At 42.7% G+C, this 16653-nt stretch overlaps 1 protein-coding gene across 11 annotated transcripts in view; it reads right to left on the bottom strand.

Annotated features, from left to right (window-relative positions):
- Positions 1-16096, bottom strand: part of CHD8 (chromodomain helicase DNA binding protein 8) — a 58425-nt gene extending 42329 nt beyond the window's left edge. For 3 of the 11 annotated variants that reach the window (XM_061430526.1, XM_061430530.1, XM_061430533.1), the window contains exon 1: positions 2431-2533. The gene's annotated coding sequence lies outside the window, so the exon portion shown is untranslated. Of the gene's footprint in view, positions 1-2139; positions 2375-2430; positions 2534-15981 lie in introns of those variants that run through there. The other 8 variants (XM_061430525.1, XM_061430529.1, XM_061430527.1 and 5 more) reach the window with 7 other exon arrangements.
- Between the last annotated feature and the right edge of the window lie 557 nt (positions 16097-16653).

Here is a 16653-nt window from a genome sequence, read left to right as displayed (position 1 = left end):
CCCTACCTAACCTAATTCATAGTATATGAATTTTTTAATCCTAGTCTACAGCTTCTTTTTTTAACTCACATCTTTAAATCTGTCCTTGACTCTCAAAAGAATAAACCTTCTCCAAATGTACCGCCAACTTTCTCACTCCCTCCTTCTATTCTTACTTATGGGTCTTCCTAGCTATACCCGTATCTGGCCTATTCTACCAAGTTCATCTACCTCATGAATTCTCTTTCCATAATTCAAATCCTGGTAACAAAAATAAATAAATGTTAAGCAGTCAAATATACGAAACCCTTAAGATAACCTTAGGTAAAGCAACTCCTTAGATAAAGAAATCATAGCAGACTTTTATCATATTGAGAATGAAAAGCCAGCCTTCACCTTCCATGGACCCAAAGAGAAACATATGCATATGCTCAAAAGTCAGTTTGATGGCTGTACTTAAACATTTTCCATAATTCCAAACTAACAAGTAGACTAAGGACAGAAAACTTGTGGGGTGGGGGGGCGGGTGTAGGATATGAGGAAAGTAGAACTAACTAGTCAGTTAAGATTAAAATTCAAAGCTATCCATCTACAACTTTCAGATAACAAGCCAGAGAGATTCTTTATATAATAGCCCTTCATCTCACCTTCTTTTTTAAGGAGAAACTGTTCCTTCTCCTCGAAATAAATAAATACTGATGTTTTTCTGCAGCTTTACCACCTTTAATATAGTTCTTCTGGGTTTTCTTAGAAATCTAGAGTCCCAGCTCTCCTTTTATTTTATGTGCCTCCTGGTACCCTTGCCCATTTCAAAAACAACTTCTCTGTCCAATCAAAAAGGACTTAGTTTTAATTCTACTCTATACTTTTCAATCTCCACAAATCTTTCAACAAAGCAGTGATTCTCAACTGGGAGATGGAAGGTATGTGAAGTTTGAAAATGTACCTTTAATGTTGTAATTTTACATTTGTCAAATGGAAACAGTCTCACTGTTTACATTATTTATATTCAATAAAACTGGACCACATCTCTTGGCCTGTGAGGATGTGTGAAAGACAACACAGCGGGGCAGGGGAGCGCAGGCAGGTGTGGACAGAGAAGGACACATGCCTGGTTTGGAAAGATTATCGACATTTATATGATGGGATAGGATTTCTTATGGCCTCTCAAAAGGAAGTTCATCATTTTGTTTATGATAGATGAGAAACACTGCAAGAAAAATTAGCCCAATTGTCTAATACATAAACTTACATAAACTGACCTTCAGATATCCATTTTCCATTTACAGATTTCTCTATACTGCCCATCCTCTTAGAAGATAACAGATGAATGGCATAATGACAACAAATGACCTTTTGGGGGAGGGGAAGGCTGCATCTTTACAAAGTACCAGCCATGACCACTTAACCTCTAACTGCTCAAAGAACAAACTATTTTACTTCAAAGTATTAATCTTGTTATTGGAAACTGTATCCTTTCAAGAGGATCAGTGGCAGGCAGGCAGACATAAACACGTTATGGAAACAAAATATAGAAGCAATCTGAAGAGATCTCTTGAAAATAAAATAAACCAGAAGGCTTAAAATGAAGATAGTCAATATAATTTTAAAAGAGAAGGATTTAAAAACTGCACCATGGAGACATCTGTGAGACCCAAAGGGTCTTAAGTCTTATAAAGAAACGGGAAATAAACATCCTATGTGAATGGAATCACAACTTAGGGTCAGCAAAGGATCAAGATAGAAGGACACAGACCATAAGAAATGGAGCTATTAACTTGAAGCCACTCAGGAGACTTCCTCAAGAATATCGAGATCCTAGGCCATTTTCTCTATCTTCACCATTCTCACTGCCAAATGTGTGACTGCTCTTTTTTGTTTGTTTTCCCAGTTACTGAAGGAAAAAGCACTCACACCTCAATCAGGAGTATGGACCTTTGGGGCAAACATGGCTGGTAAAGTGAGTCCTTCTGAATAAACAGGGAAAGCAAAATAGGCAAGTATGAACGCTAAAACCATGTACGTACTTTCAAGGGTAAAGGAGAAAGTACAGAAATTTTGTACTCCTGTGGAAGGGAAGGAGCAAGGTAAGGAAGTGCGGGGTTGATGGAGAGGGAAACGCGACTGGAGGCGGGGGTGGCGGGGACCCGGGTACATTACCTGCTCATACTGCCAGTGTTGGTGCCAGTAAGGCCCACACAGCAGAGGCGGGAGGTTTCTGGCAACTGGAGCCCCCAAAATGGAGATGAAGTACATGCACTTGAGGGAGTGAGCTAGTGGGGTGCCCTCCAGGGTGGGGATGGCCAAGACGGGAAGATGCGGGGTGGGGGGGTGTGGATGCCCGGGTGGGAGCAATGTTAGGGCGGAAGCTACAGGCGGGAAGGTCCGACAAGCCCTGAAAGAGAAAAGAAGCTGTGTCTCACCCCAGCAGGGTAACAGAGATGCCTTTACCTGCAGCGGCCGTGGGGGGCCGGTTCGCCCCTCTCGCTGTCTCTCCAGCACCAGTTCCCCCTCCTCCTGAGCAACCTAACTTGATGCTCCTGCCCGCCCCACGTCCTTATTCGCTGCACTCCGCTGCCACTCACCACAGGCGCAAAGACGCAAAACAGCGCAAAGGGTGGGACTAAACAGAGCTTCCCCCTCCCCCGCCACCACAGGGTTAGGTTGAGAGCGCACGGAGAGGCCTATCCGGTTTCCAGGGCCGAGGCGAAGCCTGCAGCTTGCTTGAAAAAAAAAAGGAGCCTGGCCAGAGGAATGGTCTCAAGCTGCGGCAAACTAGTCCTGGAGATTCAACTCCCCCACCTCCAACACTGTTTTCTGCACACCAAAGAGCGTAAACTCGGGAGAGAGGGTTCCACACTAGGCCAACTCCGCCTCCCTCTGAATCCCCTGCCTCTTAGTCCTGTCAGCTCTTCTGCTGTAGTGACTATCCCTTATCCCACGACCCATTAAAAGGGGCCACATCTTCCATCCATCAGAGGAGTGAGTCAGCCCAAGTGCTGGAACACGGGGCCCTTTACTCTTAAAAGATGAAGCGCTCTCTCTGCCGCAACCCAAATTGCATTCTTGATAGTCTAACCCTTAAGCAGCAGTAAGTACTTGCTAGAAAGTAATCGCAGGTACTCACGAACAATTCCCAAACCCTCCCCCTCCAAAATACACACCTACTCCTAACCCCCAAACCTGGGCTCTGGCCCTCACCTCGCTGCTCTTGAAACTCAGCCCATCTGATATATGGGCCAGGGTCCAGTTTGCAGTGCCACTTCAGACCACTCTAATTCCGAGGGTTGGCAACCCCAGAATGATGGTACAAGCTTAAATCCCTCAAAGTAAACTGTTAATAAAAACAGCTGCTTACCTCCTGACCACTAATTTCGCCCGAAATGTAAACACTCTCAACACTGAAATCCTACTTTCTGTGCTCTATGATACAAATTAGGAAGATCAACTTGGCCTTAGATCTCTTAAAGATCTTCACCTTACCACTAATGCTAGGGACACCCCATCCCCACTCCAGTAAACAGCAATACTGTTCTCCCATTCACTCAGGCTCGAAACTTCAAAGTTGCATCTGAAACCTCCTCTTGTATCCATTTTTCAACCATTTGCCCAGTCCCATTGGCTCTCCTGAAAATGTATCACAGATAGTGGAGCTGGCCGGCTTCCCAATCACATCTAGTCAGTCCTCTTGTTACACAGATGAGAAAACGGAGGCTTAGAGCTGAATGACACAACCATGAAACTAAGTGGCAAAGCTAGGATTCATCTTTCTCACTTTATTTCTGCTGCCACTTCATTTATGCAGCTCCTATAACAGAAAGAAGCCTCATAACTGATCTCTCCCCCTACTAATTCTTTCTGCTATCAGATTAGTTTCCTAAAACACAGGATAGCCAAATCAGTCACCTGCTTAAAAACTTTGAAAGATTCCCTGTTACTTAAGACATAATCCTTAAGACCACACTTTGCCTTTCCAGTCTTTTTTTTTTTTTTTTAAGCCATACCCCATGGACTGCAGGCTCTTAGTTCCCCAATCATGGATTGAATCCAGAGCCAAGGCAGTGGCAGAGCTGAATCCTAACCACTGGACCACCAGGAAACTCCTTGCCTTTCTAGTCTTATTTCCCACTATTCTACATATACATTTATATGCCCGCCAAAGTAGACAATATTGTCATGTATTTTTTTCTCATCTGGGCCTAGCTAGTACACTTGCCTTCAAATTATGTTACTCTTATTCCATTTCTTTGTTTTCTCAAAATCTTACTTATCCTTTAGGATCCACATCAAATACCTCTTCATCATCTCAACATTTATTGAGTGTACAATATACAGAGTAATATGGTAGCGTTAGAGAACCAAAGATGAATCAGACAATCTCTACCCTCAAAGAGGCTTCCGTGATAGCTCAGTTGGTAAAGAATCCGTCTGCAATGTAGGAGACACTGGTTTGATTCCTAGGTCGGGAATATCGGCTGGAGAAGGGACAGGCTACCCACTCCAGTATTCTTGGGCTTCCCTTGTGGCTCAGCTGGTAAAGAATCTGCCCGCAATGTGGGAGACCTGGGTTCAATCCCTGGGTTGGGAAGATCCCCTGGAGAGGGGAAATGCTATCCACTCCAGTAGCTGAATGCGACTTTCACTCGCCCTCAAAGAACCTGAAACAGGAAGGAGTACATTTGTGTATACATGTGGGGAGACAGAAAGAGTAGGGACTATGACAGTAGTGACAAATGTCCAATGAAATACATGCTGGGCTTTATTTCAGGTAAAAGGGACTTAATAAATTAGGAGAAAAGGTATTAAGGAAGTAGTTTCTTAAAGGATGAGGAGGAGTTAACTTGGGAGGGGAAGGTGAGCTACAAGAAAGGGGTCTTCAGGCAACAGGGACAGTAAAAGGAAAAGCAAAAGAAAGCAGGGCAGTGAAAAACAGTATGAGATATATAGAGGAAGGTCTAAGCAGTTCAGAAGTTCAGTCTCACCTAAGTGTAAATCACAAAGAAGAAATCAGACGGAGGTAAGAATTGAAGGGGCAGACCTTTCAAGGAAAAAGCCTTGAATGCCACATTGAAGCATTTTCTTACAGGTGTCCAAGGAGCCACTGAAAAATGGAATCACACGATCAAATATGCATTTTAGTTAGCTAGCTCTGGCTGTTGGATAGAGAACAGATTTGGGGGATAAGGGGACAGAGGACACAGAAGTAGCTAGGAGGCTGCTATGGTAGTCCAGAAAAGAGTTGTAATGTGGATGCTGTTGATTTTTTCTTCCTGCACCCCTGCCTTCCTATATTGGAGACTAACTCAAGGTAAAAGTCTTCAATGGAAGACTGGATCTTAAGTCCCATTACAGAGCTGGAGTGGGTGGGTGGGGGGTATTGAAACAAGGGGTGAGGTTCTTCCCCTTCCAGTTGGGGAAGAAGTACACACACACATAGCTTTGCCCAGTTTAAGTGGACACTCCTGTGGAAAACCTTGATTTTGCAGTGGCAATACAAAGACCCAGAACCAGCCAGTTAGACAATATTCAGCAATGGGAGACACTGGAATTCTGCAGCATCATAAACAGACTGTCAGTGCTTTGATCCTGCCCACATTCTCCATGTCTCCAACTTCCCTTGGTTCCAGATCAATTTCTAAATCAGATTCTCTAGCATTCCCATATGAGCCACACAACATCCTTTGAATATGTTCCCTTTCAGCATAAGTTAGTCAAAAGATGATTTCTGTGGTTTGCAACCAGGAATTCTAACAAGATGATGAGAACCCAAATCATAGCATTGTGGTTCCAAAGGTAATGGAGGGAAGGAAGGGAGAGAGTTTAGTAAAACTTAGGGGATAAAAACTGGTAGAACCTAGAGTTTATAGGGAAAGAGGAGATCAGCCACTGTAGTGTGAGTTGCCTGTAACATGTCAAGTACTGATACTCAATGGGAGGTCGGATGTATAAATCTCAAAGTTGCCTTGGTGACAGATTTGGAATTATCAGTATCAAAACAGTAGTTTTACGATTGGGGAGTACTCAGAATATGAAGAGCAGAGCAAGTATATACAACACTGCACCAATGCTGTTGGAAGACGACAGAGAACGCTGGGGGTCTGGGAAGAACTGAATGTCCACTCCAAAGAGAGCAGCTGCTGTTCAGCAATTAGTTAAAGTGTTGCCATATGGAAACACAAAACCAAGGCTGAGAGAGAACTTTAGGTTTTCCAAAAGCCAGAAATACAGAGCTTTATGTAAGTCTTCCAGGTTTTAAACAAAGGTAACTAATTTTTTAAAATGTTTTAAACACTTTGCAGGCTAAACAAAACACTTAGCTGGAAACCCCCAAATTTGAGATTTTGGGTGTGGAGTGAGAAAAGCTACAGAGGAACCCAAGAGAACATCAGGATTTAAGAATCAGAATAAGCTACACCTATTAAGCAGGTAGACAAGGCAAAGCTAGAGAAGCAGAAGTGCAATGCAACCGAAGCAAAGAGAGTAGAGAGTTGCAGGGGGAAAGAGTGCTCAATTGCATCCAACAAAGCACAAATGTCCAATAATATAAGAACTTTAAAACGTGTCCACTGGATTTAATACATCTCTGCTTTTCACTAGCAAGCTAAGACTAGTCAGTTCCATATGAGTTTTCATAGCATTTTTGTTAAGTACTTTTTGGGGATAATTATCTTCTAATTCCTATTTTGGTTATATTTGTATGCGGAAGCCTCAGGGGCTTAAAGTCACAGGGATGTGGGTTCAAATTCCTGTTCACAAAGTAAATAAACCTTTCTGAGTCTAGTCCATTCCTTTGTACAAAGGGAGATCAAAGCGGTGGTGGTGTTCAATGGCTAAGTTGTGTCCGACTCTTTGCGACCCTGTGGACTGGAGCACACCAGGCTTTCCTGTCTCACTATCTCCTGGGGTTCCTCTATCTCCTTTATCTTCACTATCTCCTGGAGTACAAAGGGGGATCAGATTACAGGGCCATTAATGAGGATTAATGAAACATCTCACACACTTCTAATGAATATTGATATATAACCACTATTTCTAGGAGGTACTCAACCAATGTTCCTGGATAATAGTTGGGAAAAAAATTGTTTTTACCAGTCTCTACCTAATTTGGGAGATGCCAGTCAGCCTTAGAGGGTGTGGAGTGATTAATGGCCTTCAAAATAATTCATTAATTTCAGCAGGTTAATATCTATGAGCATGCATATGGACTGCAGCCATTGCTTCCTCTATATTAGATCTAATTTACAGCAAACAGGAATAACTACAGTTTAGATTCTAGAGTCTGAAGATCATGTTTAACTAACTGGCTTCAGTCAGCCTAAACCTGCTATAGATGTTCTAAGTCAGTAGCATCTGACTTTTGGGTATTTAGAGACCTAAATTAAAACTCTCAGGGATCCAAGGAAGGATAATAAAGATTTCAGAAACACCCCCTCATCCCATCCCTCCAAGCACTTTTTTCCAGAACATCACACTTCTCTGATTTTCCTTCTACTTCTCTGGCCAATTCTCCTTTGCTACTCATCTCCTCTACCAGCATTTAGTTCACCAAGCTTTGGTCCTGGGCCTTCCTTTTTTCTTATTCTGTACCTGCAAGGATGTCTAGTTCATATTCAGGGTCTCAATTCATTCTTTTCCTCAACAAACTACTTATATACTTGTCTCTCATTTATATCTCTGGGCAAGACGTCTGAACTCCAGGCGTGTTTATTGACTTGCTTACTCAACAGCTCTTCCTGGTCGTCTCTACAGTCTCCCTGGCTGACCTTCTTTCCAGCTCTCCCTAGAAGAGGCTTCTTACCTTCTTGGTGGTCTCCTCCATACTCACTACCACATGTGCACTCACAGAAGGTAATCACCCTCTAGCATCTCCTATTCAGCCGTGGCTGAAGACACCAGAAACTCTTTTCCTTATCACTCCTATCCCATATTTCAGAATCCTACCTTCACCCCCTAAACATCCCTCAAATCCACCCACTTCTGCCTCTACTACCCTCCTGGGTCAACTGACCATCCCCACTCCCCTCGACTACTGCAACTGCCTTCCAGCTTGTTCCCCATCCGGTTAGCCCATTTAATTGTTGTTTGCTTTTGTTTAGTCCCTACGGATAGCTGCTCTGTCCATGGGATTTCCCAGGCAAGAATACTAGACTGAGTTGCCATTTCCTTCTCCAGGGGGCTCTTTCCAACCCAGGGATCAAACTGTGTCTCCTGCATTGGCAGGCAGATTCTTTACCACTGAACAAGGGAAGCCCATTTAATTCTTACTTATCCTTCAAATCTCATTTCAACACCATCATTTCAAAGAAAAGCTTTCCCTGACCTCCTAGACAAAAAAAATCACCAAACTTTTGAATGTACATTACACACCTGGCCCTGTTTTAAACAATGAAAATGTATTAGCAGACTGAATGTGAAATAACTGCATTTTTACAGATGAGGAAACTGAGGCACAAATCATAAGCAATTAACTCAACATTCCACGGTTAATGGAAAGTGGGGCCGGATTCAAACTTAGGTAGTGTAGCTTCCAAAGTCACATTTTTAACAACCCAACTATATTATGGTGTAGGTTATATGCCTTTATTGTAAACTCTCTGTAACATCCATAATCTCTCTTTTGTAGTAGACTGATTAACTGACTATATAATTGTTTGCTATCCAGCCTTCCTCACCCCCATATTAGAATGAAAGTTACACAAGGGCAAGGTCTGTGTACAGCTTATTACAATATTTCCTTTGCTTATCAGGTAGTAATGGGCACCCTGTGTACTTTTGTTGAAGGAATGCATTTTCAACTTCTAGTCAAAGGTGTGCGGGAGTGGGGATTGGGGAGGGGGGTGGTGCTGCGTAATAAAAGGTGTCTCACCAAAACCACACACTTCTCAGGCTGCTGAGACAGCACACAGGTAGCAGCACAGCTCCAGAGACATTCAAAAGAGGCACCAAAAGACCCTAAGCATCTTTACTCTTCAGGACCTGTAGCAGACACAGCTTTCTCATGGAGCAAGAGAGGCTGCATTTAACACACATAATAGACTACTTTCTGTAGTGTGGCAATCACTATTGAAAGCCGTGAAATTTTAGTTATCTCCTTTAGGCTTGGGACCCTAAAAGCCTCAGTGGTGGGTAATTTAAAGCTGTGGCAAAAAGTGAATGGATGAAACCATACTCACATGCCTCAAAAATGGGGCACGGATTTAGCCTCATTGTAGATTTTATTCCAGTGAAACCCTAGAGTTTTGGTCTAAGTCTGAAGAGAGAAAATAAGAGCCTAACCTTTAAGGATCAGTGCCCTGAGGTCAAGTTAGACTGGACCTGGAGAAGTTCCTCTTCACTGGTGTGTGTTCACCACGATGAAAGTAATATTCTAGGTTCTAAATTAAGGAATTTATAACTGGATCAATATATTACCTTGAATGACACCACTTTTGGACATCCAGCTTAAGTAATAATATCTGCAATTTCTTTTTACTGAGGCAATACCGATTTATAACATTTATAAGTTTCAGGTGTACAGTTTTTTTCCTCCCTCTGTATACACTACAGCATGTTCACCACCAAAAAGTTACTTTGCATTTATTACCATACAGCTGATCCCCTTTGCTCACTTCACCTTCCCCTCCATAACAGAGTAATGGTAACAGAGTCATGGTCCTCTTTATGCCCTCCCACACCACCCCTGCATGCCCTACTTTAACTGGCCCAGGTATATATATGTATACTGTTTCAGCCTAACAGAGAAATATAAATATTTACTTATTTATTTATCTTTTGGTTGTACTGCACAGCTTGTGTGATGTTCCCCAACCAGGGATTGAACCCAGGCTGTGGCAGTGAAAGCCGGGAATCCTAACCAGTAGGACAACAGGGAACTCCTACTCAACTATTTATGAGGGACTGTTTTCATTGCAACATTTATGCTAAAAAAGTGTGTGTGGCAGAGGAGGAGAAACACTGTTATTATCTCACTTATGCCTCTAGGCACAAAAAATGACCCAGTGACATGGGATGATGAAGTCAGTGAGTTAGTTTCACTTGCACTGGCTAAAAAATGAAGTTGTCTGTGACCGACCAAGTGATTTTCCTCTGTAGAGCTTAAAGTATTTCACATAATCTTATCTTCAAAATAACTAAGTCAAATAAAATAAACTATTATTCTTTTTTTTTTCATTTTGACAGAAATACAAAAAGAAAATTTACATTCTCAAGGCCCTACAGCTGCTAAAGGTATAGCTTTAATAAGCTATGGAATGCCTACTTGTCTAATACTGTTGTCAAAGACAGTTCTCCAGAGGCCTACAATGAATTTCTAACTGGGGGGAGATGATAATGAATGAGGCTTTGAAGTCCCACAGACCAGAGTTCTACTCCTGGTTAAGTTATCAAACCTCACTAAGTCTTATTTTTTTCTCTTCTGTAAAATGAAAGTAACATCACACACATTTTCAGGGTTATTCTGAAAATTAAAAGATTATGTACAATGTTTGGCACACAGTAGGCAAAAAAAAGGAGTTTATTATTCCCTGTCCAATAATTTAAAAGAGTACCACTAAAGGTTTCTCTCAAAGCAAAATTACTCCTTAAAGACTTGGCTGAGCTGACCTGCTAAGCAGAATGGTGGGATACTAAAGTAGATGCAAAAGTTTCATAATCAGAATAGCCGGACTGCTGGGCAGGATAAAAAGACCCGCAACCACTGTGCTGAGAAAGCAGGATAACACTTTAACCTCAAAACCTCAGAACAGACTTCAACCAGCATGGGTGGCTAGGGCAACATGCAGGTAATTCAGTTAATCATTTTGTGTGTTTATAGGAATGATGCTGGTATCTATCTGAGTACTTTGCTTACTTCACAGTGCTGCCTGTGGGAACTTACCAGTTCTGCAACTGACTAGGCTGTTCCTCAGGAGCTCACAGGCCCCTAGTCCCAGGCGCCTCAAATTTTAACTCCCATGACTTTCAGGAGAGCAGTGAATGGAAGTGACCATTACCCACATATATATTTAAGACCTCATGGAAAAGGTGCCCCCACCAAGAGGTACACCCGAGAAACAGGCAAAAGCATGTTGCCCTAGCCACCCATGGGGCTGAACGGAAGCAATGAAGAATAAAACACCGAAAGTTCAGTGTTTATGCAACTTGGCAGCCCCTATTCAAAAATTCAAAAAATCGCGCTTGTCATAAAGTTTACTTGGATGGATGAGTATCTGATACACATCTGATATCTGTAATAGGACATGAAAAATCACAGAATAAGTGAAATATGATTTCATGTTCCATTACAAAACACTATTATGACTTGGTTCTAAGTAGGCTGCCAAATTACCGAAATCACTGTTTTTTTCCTAGAACCAATCAAAAATAAATTCCTGTATCACTAATGGGACCATGTACCTCTGAATACCCACGTCACTTAAGAATAATTCCCAAAGATATGTTGTATCCCCAAATTATGTAGTGGAAGAGAAAATGGAGGTGGGATATTCCAAAGGTTTTTATAAAGACCATGAGAGACAATTTGAGAAATCTGAAAGACTTTACAGCTCTTGAATACCCTTCCTCTCAGATGAAATTAAGAATTCAACTAATATATATTCTTTTACAAAAAGTTACTGACATAGTTTAAGGAGAATTACAAAACAAAACAAAAAGGTGTTAGTACTGGAATACTGGGCTATTACCAAACAAATCAGAACTATCAGATTTAGGGTGCTGACATACATGGGGAGAAAAAAGCATAGTTCTATTAGTATCTAGTAATTTGGTTATTATTTAGTAATTTTAAAAGTGTGTCATTTAATTACCTTTTTAAAATTTAAAAAACAAAAAAAGCCTGGAAATACTGAATAAAAATAAACCATACACAATGACTTTCTCTGGAAATGTACTGAGGGAATAAAATCAGGAATGCTTCATTCTTTCAATGACAAAGCCAATCTTTTAAAAATTATGCATAAAGGTGGTCTTCCCTAGTGGCTCAGACAATGAATAATCTGCCTGCAATGCAGGAGACCCGGGTTCAATCTCTGGGTTGGGAAGATTCCACTAGAGACAGAAATGGCAACCCACTCCAGTATTCTTGCCTGTAAAATCCCATGGGCAGAGGAGCCGGGCAGGCTACAGTCCACAGGATTGCAGTCAGACAGGACTGAAGCGACTTAGCACATGTACGCGTGCGCACACACACAAAGGTATGTAATATTTAAAATCCTCGGTTTGGTTTTGCAATTTTTTGTACTTTTATTTGACTATGTTCTGAAAATTCTTTTCAAACAAACTAATGAGAATATACTTGAAATATACCTCGAATGTCATCTAGGCTCCGGAGCCTACACTGTCCCATTGCTTGGAGTTCATTCCTGGATTCATCCCTGCTAAAGGTGCATGAAAAGTAACTAACTATCTGTGCCAGTCTCTCTGCTAGATTTTTCATTATCATGTAACATATAGAGGAATAAATAATATACGTTACATTATCATGTAACATATACAGAAATTAAGTGCTTTATTTAAAAAAAAAAACTTCTCCTGCAGGATCTGAAGGCAACAATTACATACTTTAAAGTTAACTTACAGGGCCTCCCAGGCGGTGCAGTGGTAAAGAATCCATCTGCAGTGCAGGAGATGTGGGTTGGATCCGTGGGTTGGGAAGATCCCCTGGAGGAGGAAATGGCAACCCACCCCAGTATTCTTGCCTGGAGAATCCCATGGACAGAGGAGCCTAGCGGGCGACAGTCCATGGGGTCGCAAAGAGTTGGACACGACTGGGCACACATGCAAAGTACAGCAGAGTAGACTATTTTGCTTCATGTAACATTCAATAACCAAGAGTTTAGTGAAGGATTGAAAGTGATGGGTAATAAAACGGCTAAAGAAATTGTTACCGCCTGAACAGCTTAATGAGAAATCTCAGAGAGTAACATACTCTGTAGTTTAAATTTAAAATATCCAATAACTACAAAGAGGTGGACTTATTTTGCAACATAGAGAAACAATGAAACATTTAAAGACAATGTGAATTAGTCAGAAAAAGCAAAACAAACAAAGAAAAAAAGCTAAACTACAACTTCATTTAAGAACCAACACAAAACAAAACAGAAGTTAAGGTTGGGAGAAGGGGATCCGGGATAATTCAAAATTTAATAAATGGTTAAACAAAGCTTTAGGCAATAGTAAACAGTTCACACAACAGCGATGCTACATAGAAATACAACTGTTACTTGGGTGCCATGCTGTGCTTAGTTGCTCAGTCCTGTCCAACTCTTTGCGACCTTATGGACTGTTGCCCACCAGGCTCCTCTGTCTATGGGGATTCTCCAGGCAATAATACTGGAGTGGGTTGCCATGCCCTCCTCCAGGGGATCTTCCCAACCCAGGGACTGAACCCAGGTATCCCCAACTGCAGGTGGATTCTTTACCATCTGAGCCAGGGAAGTCCATGAATACTGGAGTGGGTAGTCTATTCCTTCCCCAGGGGATCTTCCCAACCCAGGGATCGAACCAGTGTCTCCTGCATTGCAGGTGGATTCTTTACCAGCTGAGCTACCAGGGAAGCCAAGTTATTTGGGTACCAGAAACCAAAGGAACCCCTCTTGAAAGTCAGGGTCTCTTTGCATTCTTAAATGGTCTCAAGACAGATGCGAAAAGGGACAATGTCAGTGAGTCAAAATAAAAGGCAAAGTGAACAAAATTATAACAGAAGGATAAAAGGAAGACCACCTGCTCTGTGAGAAAAAGAACAATTAATTAAAGAGGAGATGAGGTTCTGAAATGATAGTTTACCAATGAATTGAATGCTAAAAGAGTAAATACTAAGTTGGTTATAGTAGGCGCAAGGGTAGGTCAAGCAAAGACCTGCGGATCAGGGACCAGTTCAAATATAACTCCAGAAGTGGAGTCACTTCTAAGGCTGAGGGTGGAGGGTCCAGAACAATATTATCTTGTTTATCCTTCAGTTATTAGGCTAAACATAAGCTCAGAGATAGCTTAACCTTTGCAGGACTGTAGACAAACAGTATCTTCAAAGCATTTAGCATTCATCTGAATGAATATCAAATCTCATTCTTTCAGAAAGCAAGTACAGAGCTTGAAACCCACAAATTAATAAAGTGTTAGCTTTGCCCAGAAAAACCTCACCCTTTTCAAAGACGACATGTACAATGGTTTCTTTTAAAGATCAATTCCCTTCACCACCCTACCTTACCTACCAGAAACTTGACCCTTCTAATAATAAGTGGCAAATTTTTCCTGTTACAACTAAAACTCTGCAGCGGTGGTTACCACAATGCCAAGATTCTTTCACCCCATCACCCAGCAGGTGCTGCAGAGAAGACTGTCCCGGGAAATACAAGATCTGTGTTTCCTGGTGATTCACAACCAGCTCAGCAGATTTCTATTTCTATCATTTCTATCCATGTCTAAACGGATTTTGTCAATTTGGGAACTGACATACTCAAAAGGCCAGAGGCACAGGATAGATCAAACATGAGGAAAGCAAGAACTCTATGTCACTAACCATGCACTGTTTCATCAAATCTCTTACCCTAATCCATTACTCCTTTGCTACTGCAGTTTTAAACCTTCCCCGAAGCCTGTCTTTACACACATGTACCTTCTCTTTGGCCAACGTCCTTCATTTTGCCTTGCAGACCCACTGGCACACCACTCTTACCACCTGTCTCTTTAAATGAAAAACGCTGTTTTCCTTATCATAACTCTTTTCCTTTAAGGGGTGAGATAATCCAAAATACTTGGAATGAGAAACTTCCCATGTTCTCGCCCTAAGAGGTGGACCACAGTTTGTTCTGAAACCTATTTGTTGATCAATACAAAAGAAATTCCTAAGCAGAAGACATATCTAATGGACTAACAAGAGAATACTATTCAAATCACAAACTCACCTTCTAGTAACTAACGTGCCCCACAGTGGATAGGACCTCACCTGATGCTAAGGATAACAGGCAGAGAATCTCCGGCTGACCTGATAGGTTCAGAACAACATGAAGAGTAAACAAGCTGTGGATGCTAGGCGATGGTAGGATGCAGTAGACAGAAAACGCAGCTCCTCTGGTGTTTGGGGCATTCCACTATGTCTATTCTTTAAAAGAAAAAGACATCAAGTTCTCAGTCTTCCACTTCTGGCTCACTGTTCTCAGTCATTGAAAAGAGATTGGTCCATCAAACATCTATATACCACTATTCACCTCTTCCTTTAAGATCTTAATCATTTAGGACTGCCCCTTAAAAGGTAGGAGCTGCTGCATTTGCACAGCTGCCGCAAAGGCAGGGAAATTTCCTGCGACACTGGAGACAGGTAAATAAAGAAACTGCTTTCGCTCCGAGGAAGGGGGAGGGGTCTTCTGCCACTGAAGAGTTTACATAATGCAACAGAAAACCAGTGAGCTCTGCGGACCTGTCAATGGAGATGCAAAGCTAGAGCTCCTCTCTTCCAACCACCTCTAAACACTGTCCAAAAGCCTGCTCCGCTCTCCCAAAGTTCCACAGAAATTACACCTAATAATGTAAAACAATCGCACATGCTCACCTCATGCTCTCCTAACCACCTTTATTGCTAAAATACACACACACAAAACCCAAACCCCAAACTCCCACTTCTGAGTCCAAAGTATGGAGTAACCAAACGGAGCCGCGGAGTTTTCCCTCTGAAGGAGCAAGGAGAAAACGGATCTGCCTCACATCTACACGATGCCCAGTAATGCAATGACAAGGCCTAGAAACTTCACAGGGGCCGGGGCAGCCGCGTTCGCGGCTCAGCCCGGCTCGGGCCCTGCGGGCCGGCAGCCGCCCTCTCCCCCGGCCTCTCACAAAGGAGAATGGTTCAGTCCGGAGCATCACCCAGCACCTGATCCCGCACAACTGGGGGAAGGACAGAGGGCGGGGAAGCGAGGAGGAGGATGAGTTATGAAAACCAATCTAAGAGCCGCAGCTTTTGCAAAGACTCTTGGACCAGCACTGAGCAGCGGGCGTGTGCTGAAAGCCTACCTGAACAAGTCCCGGCGCTTCCTTTCCAGCCAGCGTTTCAACTCACCCTTTCGGAGAACAAGGCGCCTTCCGGCGGAGCATGGCCAGCCCTCGCCTCAATCTAGCTTGCTAGTAGTCCATGCTCCCTTGCTCCGCCCACCTACGCTCCCACCCGCCAATGGCAGGGCCGACGCCCCGCCTCTTCCAGCAGGGTAATGTGAGCTCCATCCAGGAAGTCTCTTGAGGATGGGAGGTCCTAAAAGGCTGAGGCAACCACACATATGCCTGATTGAAAATAAAATCTGGCGGTACCTTGTCTCTGACCGCTCTCCGTTCACGGGCTTTCGGATCTCTCCGCATCCTTCTTTTCTTGACCCCCGCCGTTGGGGGCGCTCTAAACTAGAACATTTAGTTACCTGTTTCTGGGAAGCCATCTTGGATCGGGCTGGTGCCTTTCGGGCCGGGAGGAGGGAGTGCTTAAGGAATCTAAAGCCCTTTTCGGCGTCCTGTCCGACTGCTTAGGTACAGCCCCAGCGTACTCTCCTTCACGTAATCAGAGTACCCCTCAGTCACGATGGGGAGTAAACCTGGAATAATGCTGAGTGTGCTTGGAGGCAGCCCCCACCCTCTCTCATACAAGTGAAGCGATCTTAACCAAATCAAAGAAGCAAAAATTAATTCTTGAAGTGAGTG

The sequence above is a fragment of the Bos javanicus genome, chromosome 10 (assembly GCF_032452875.1).
Source record: "Bos javanicus breed banteng chromosome 10, ARS-OSU_banteng_1.0, whole genome shotgun sequence".
Taxonomy (NCBI): Eukaryota; Metazoa; Chordata; class Mammalia; order Artiodactyla; family Bovidae; genus Bos; species Bos javanicus.
Note: the sequence above shows the minus strand (reverse complement) of the source record. Positions and strands in the feature narration are given on the sequence as shown.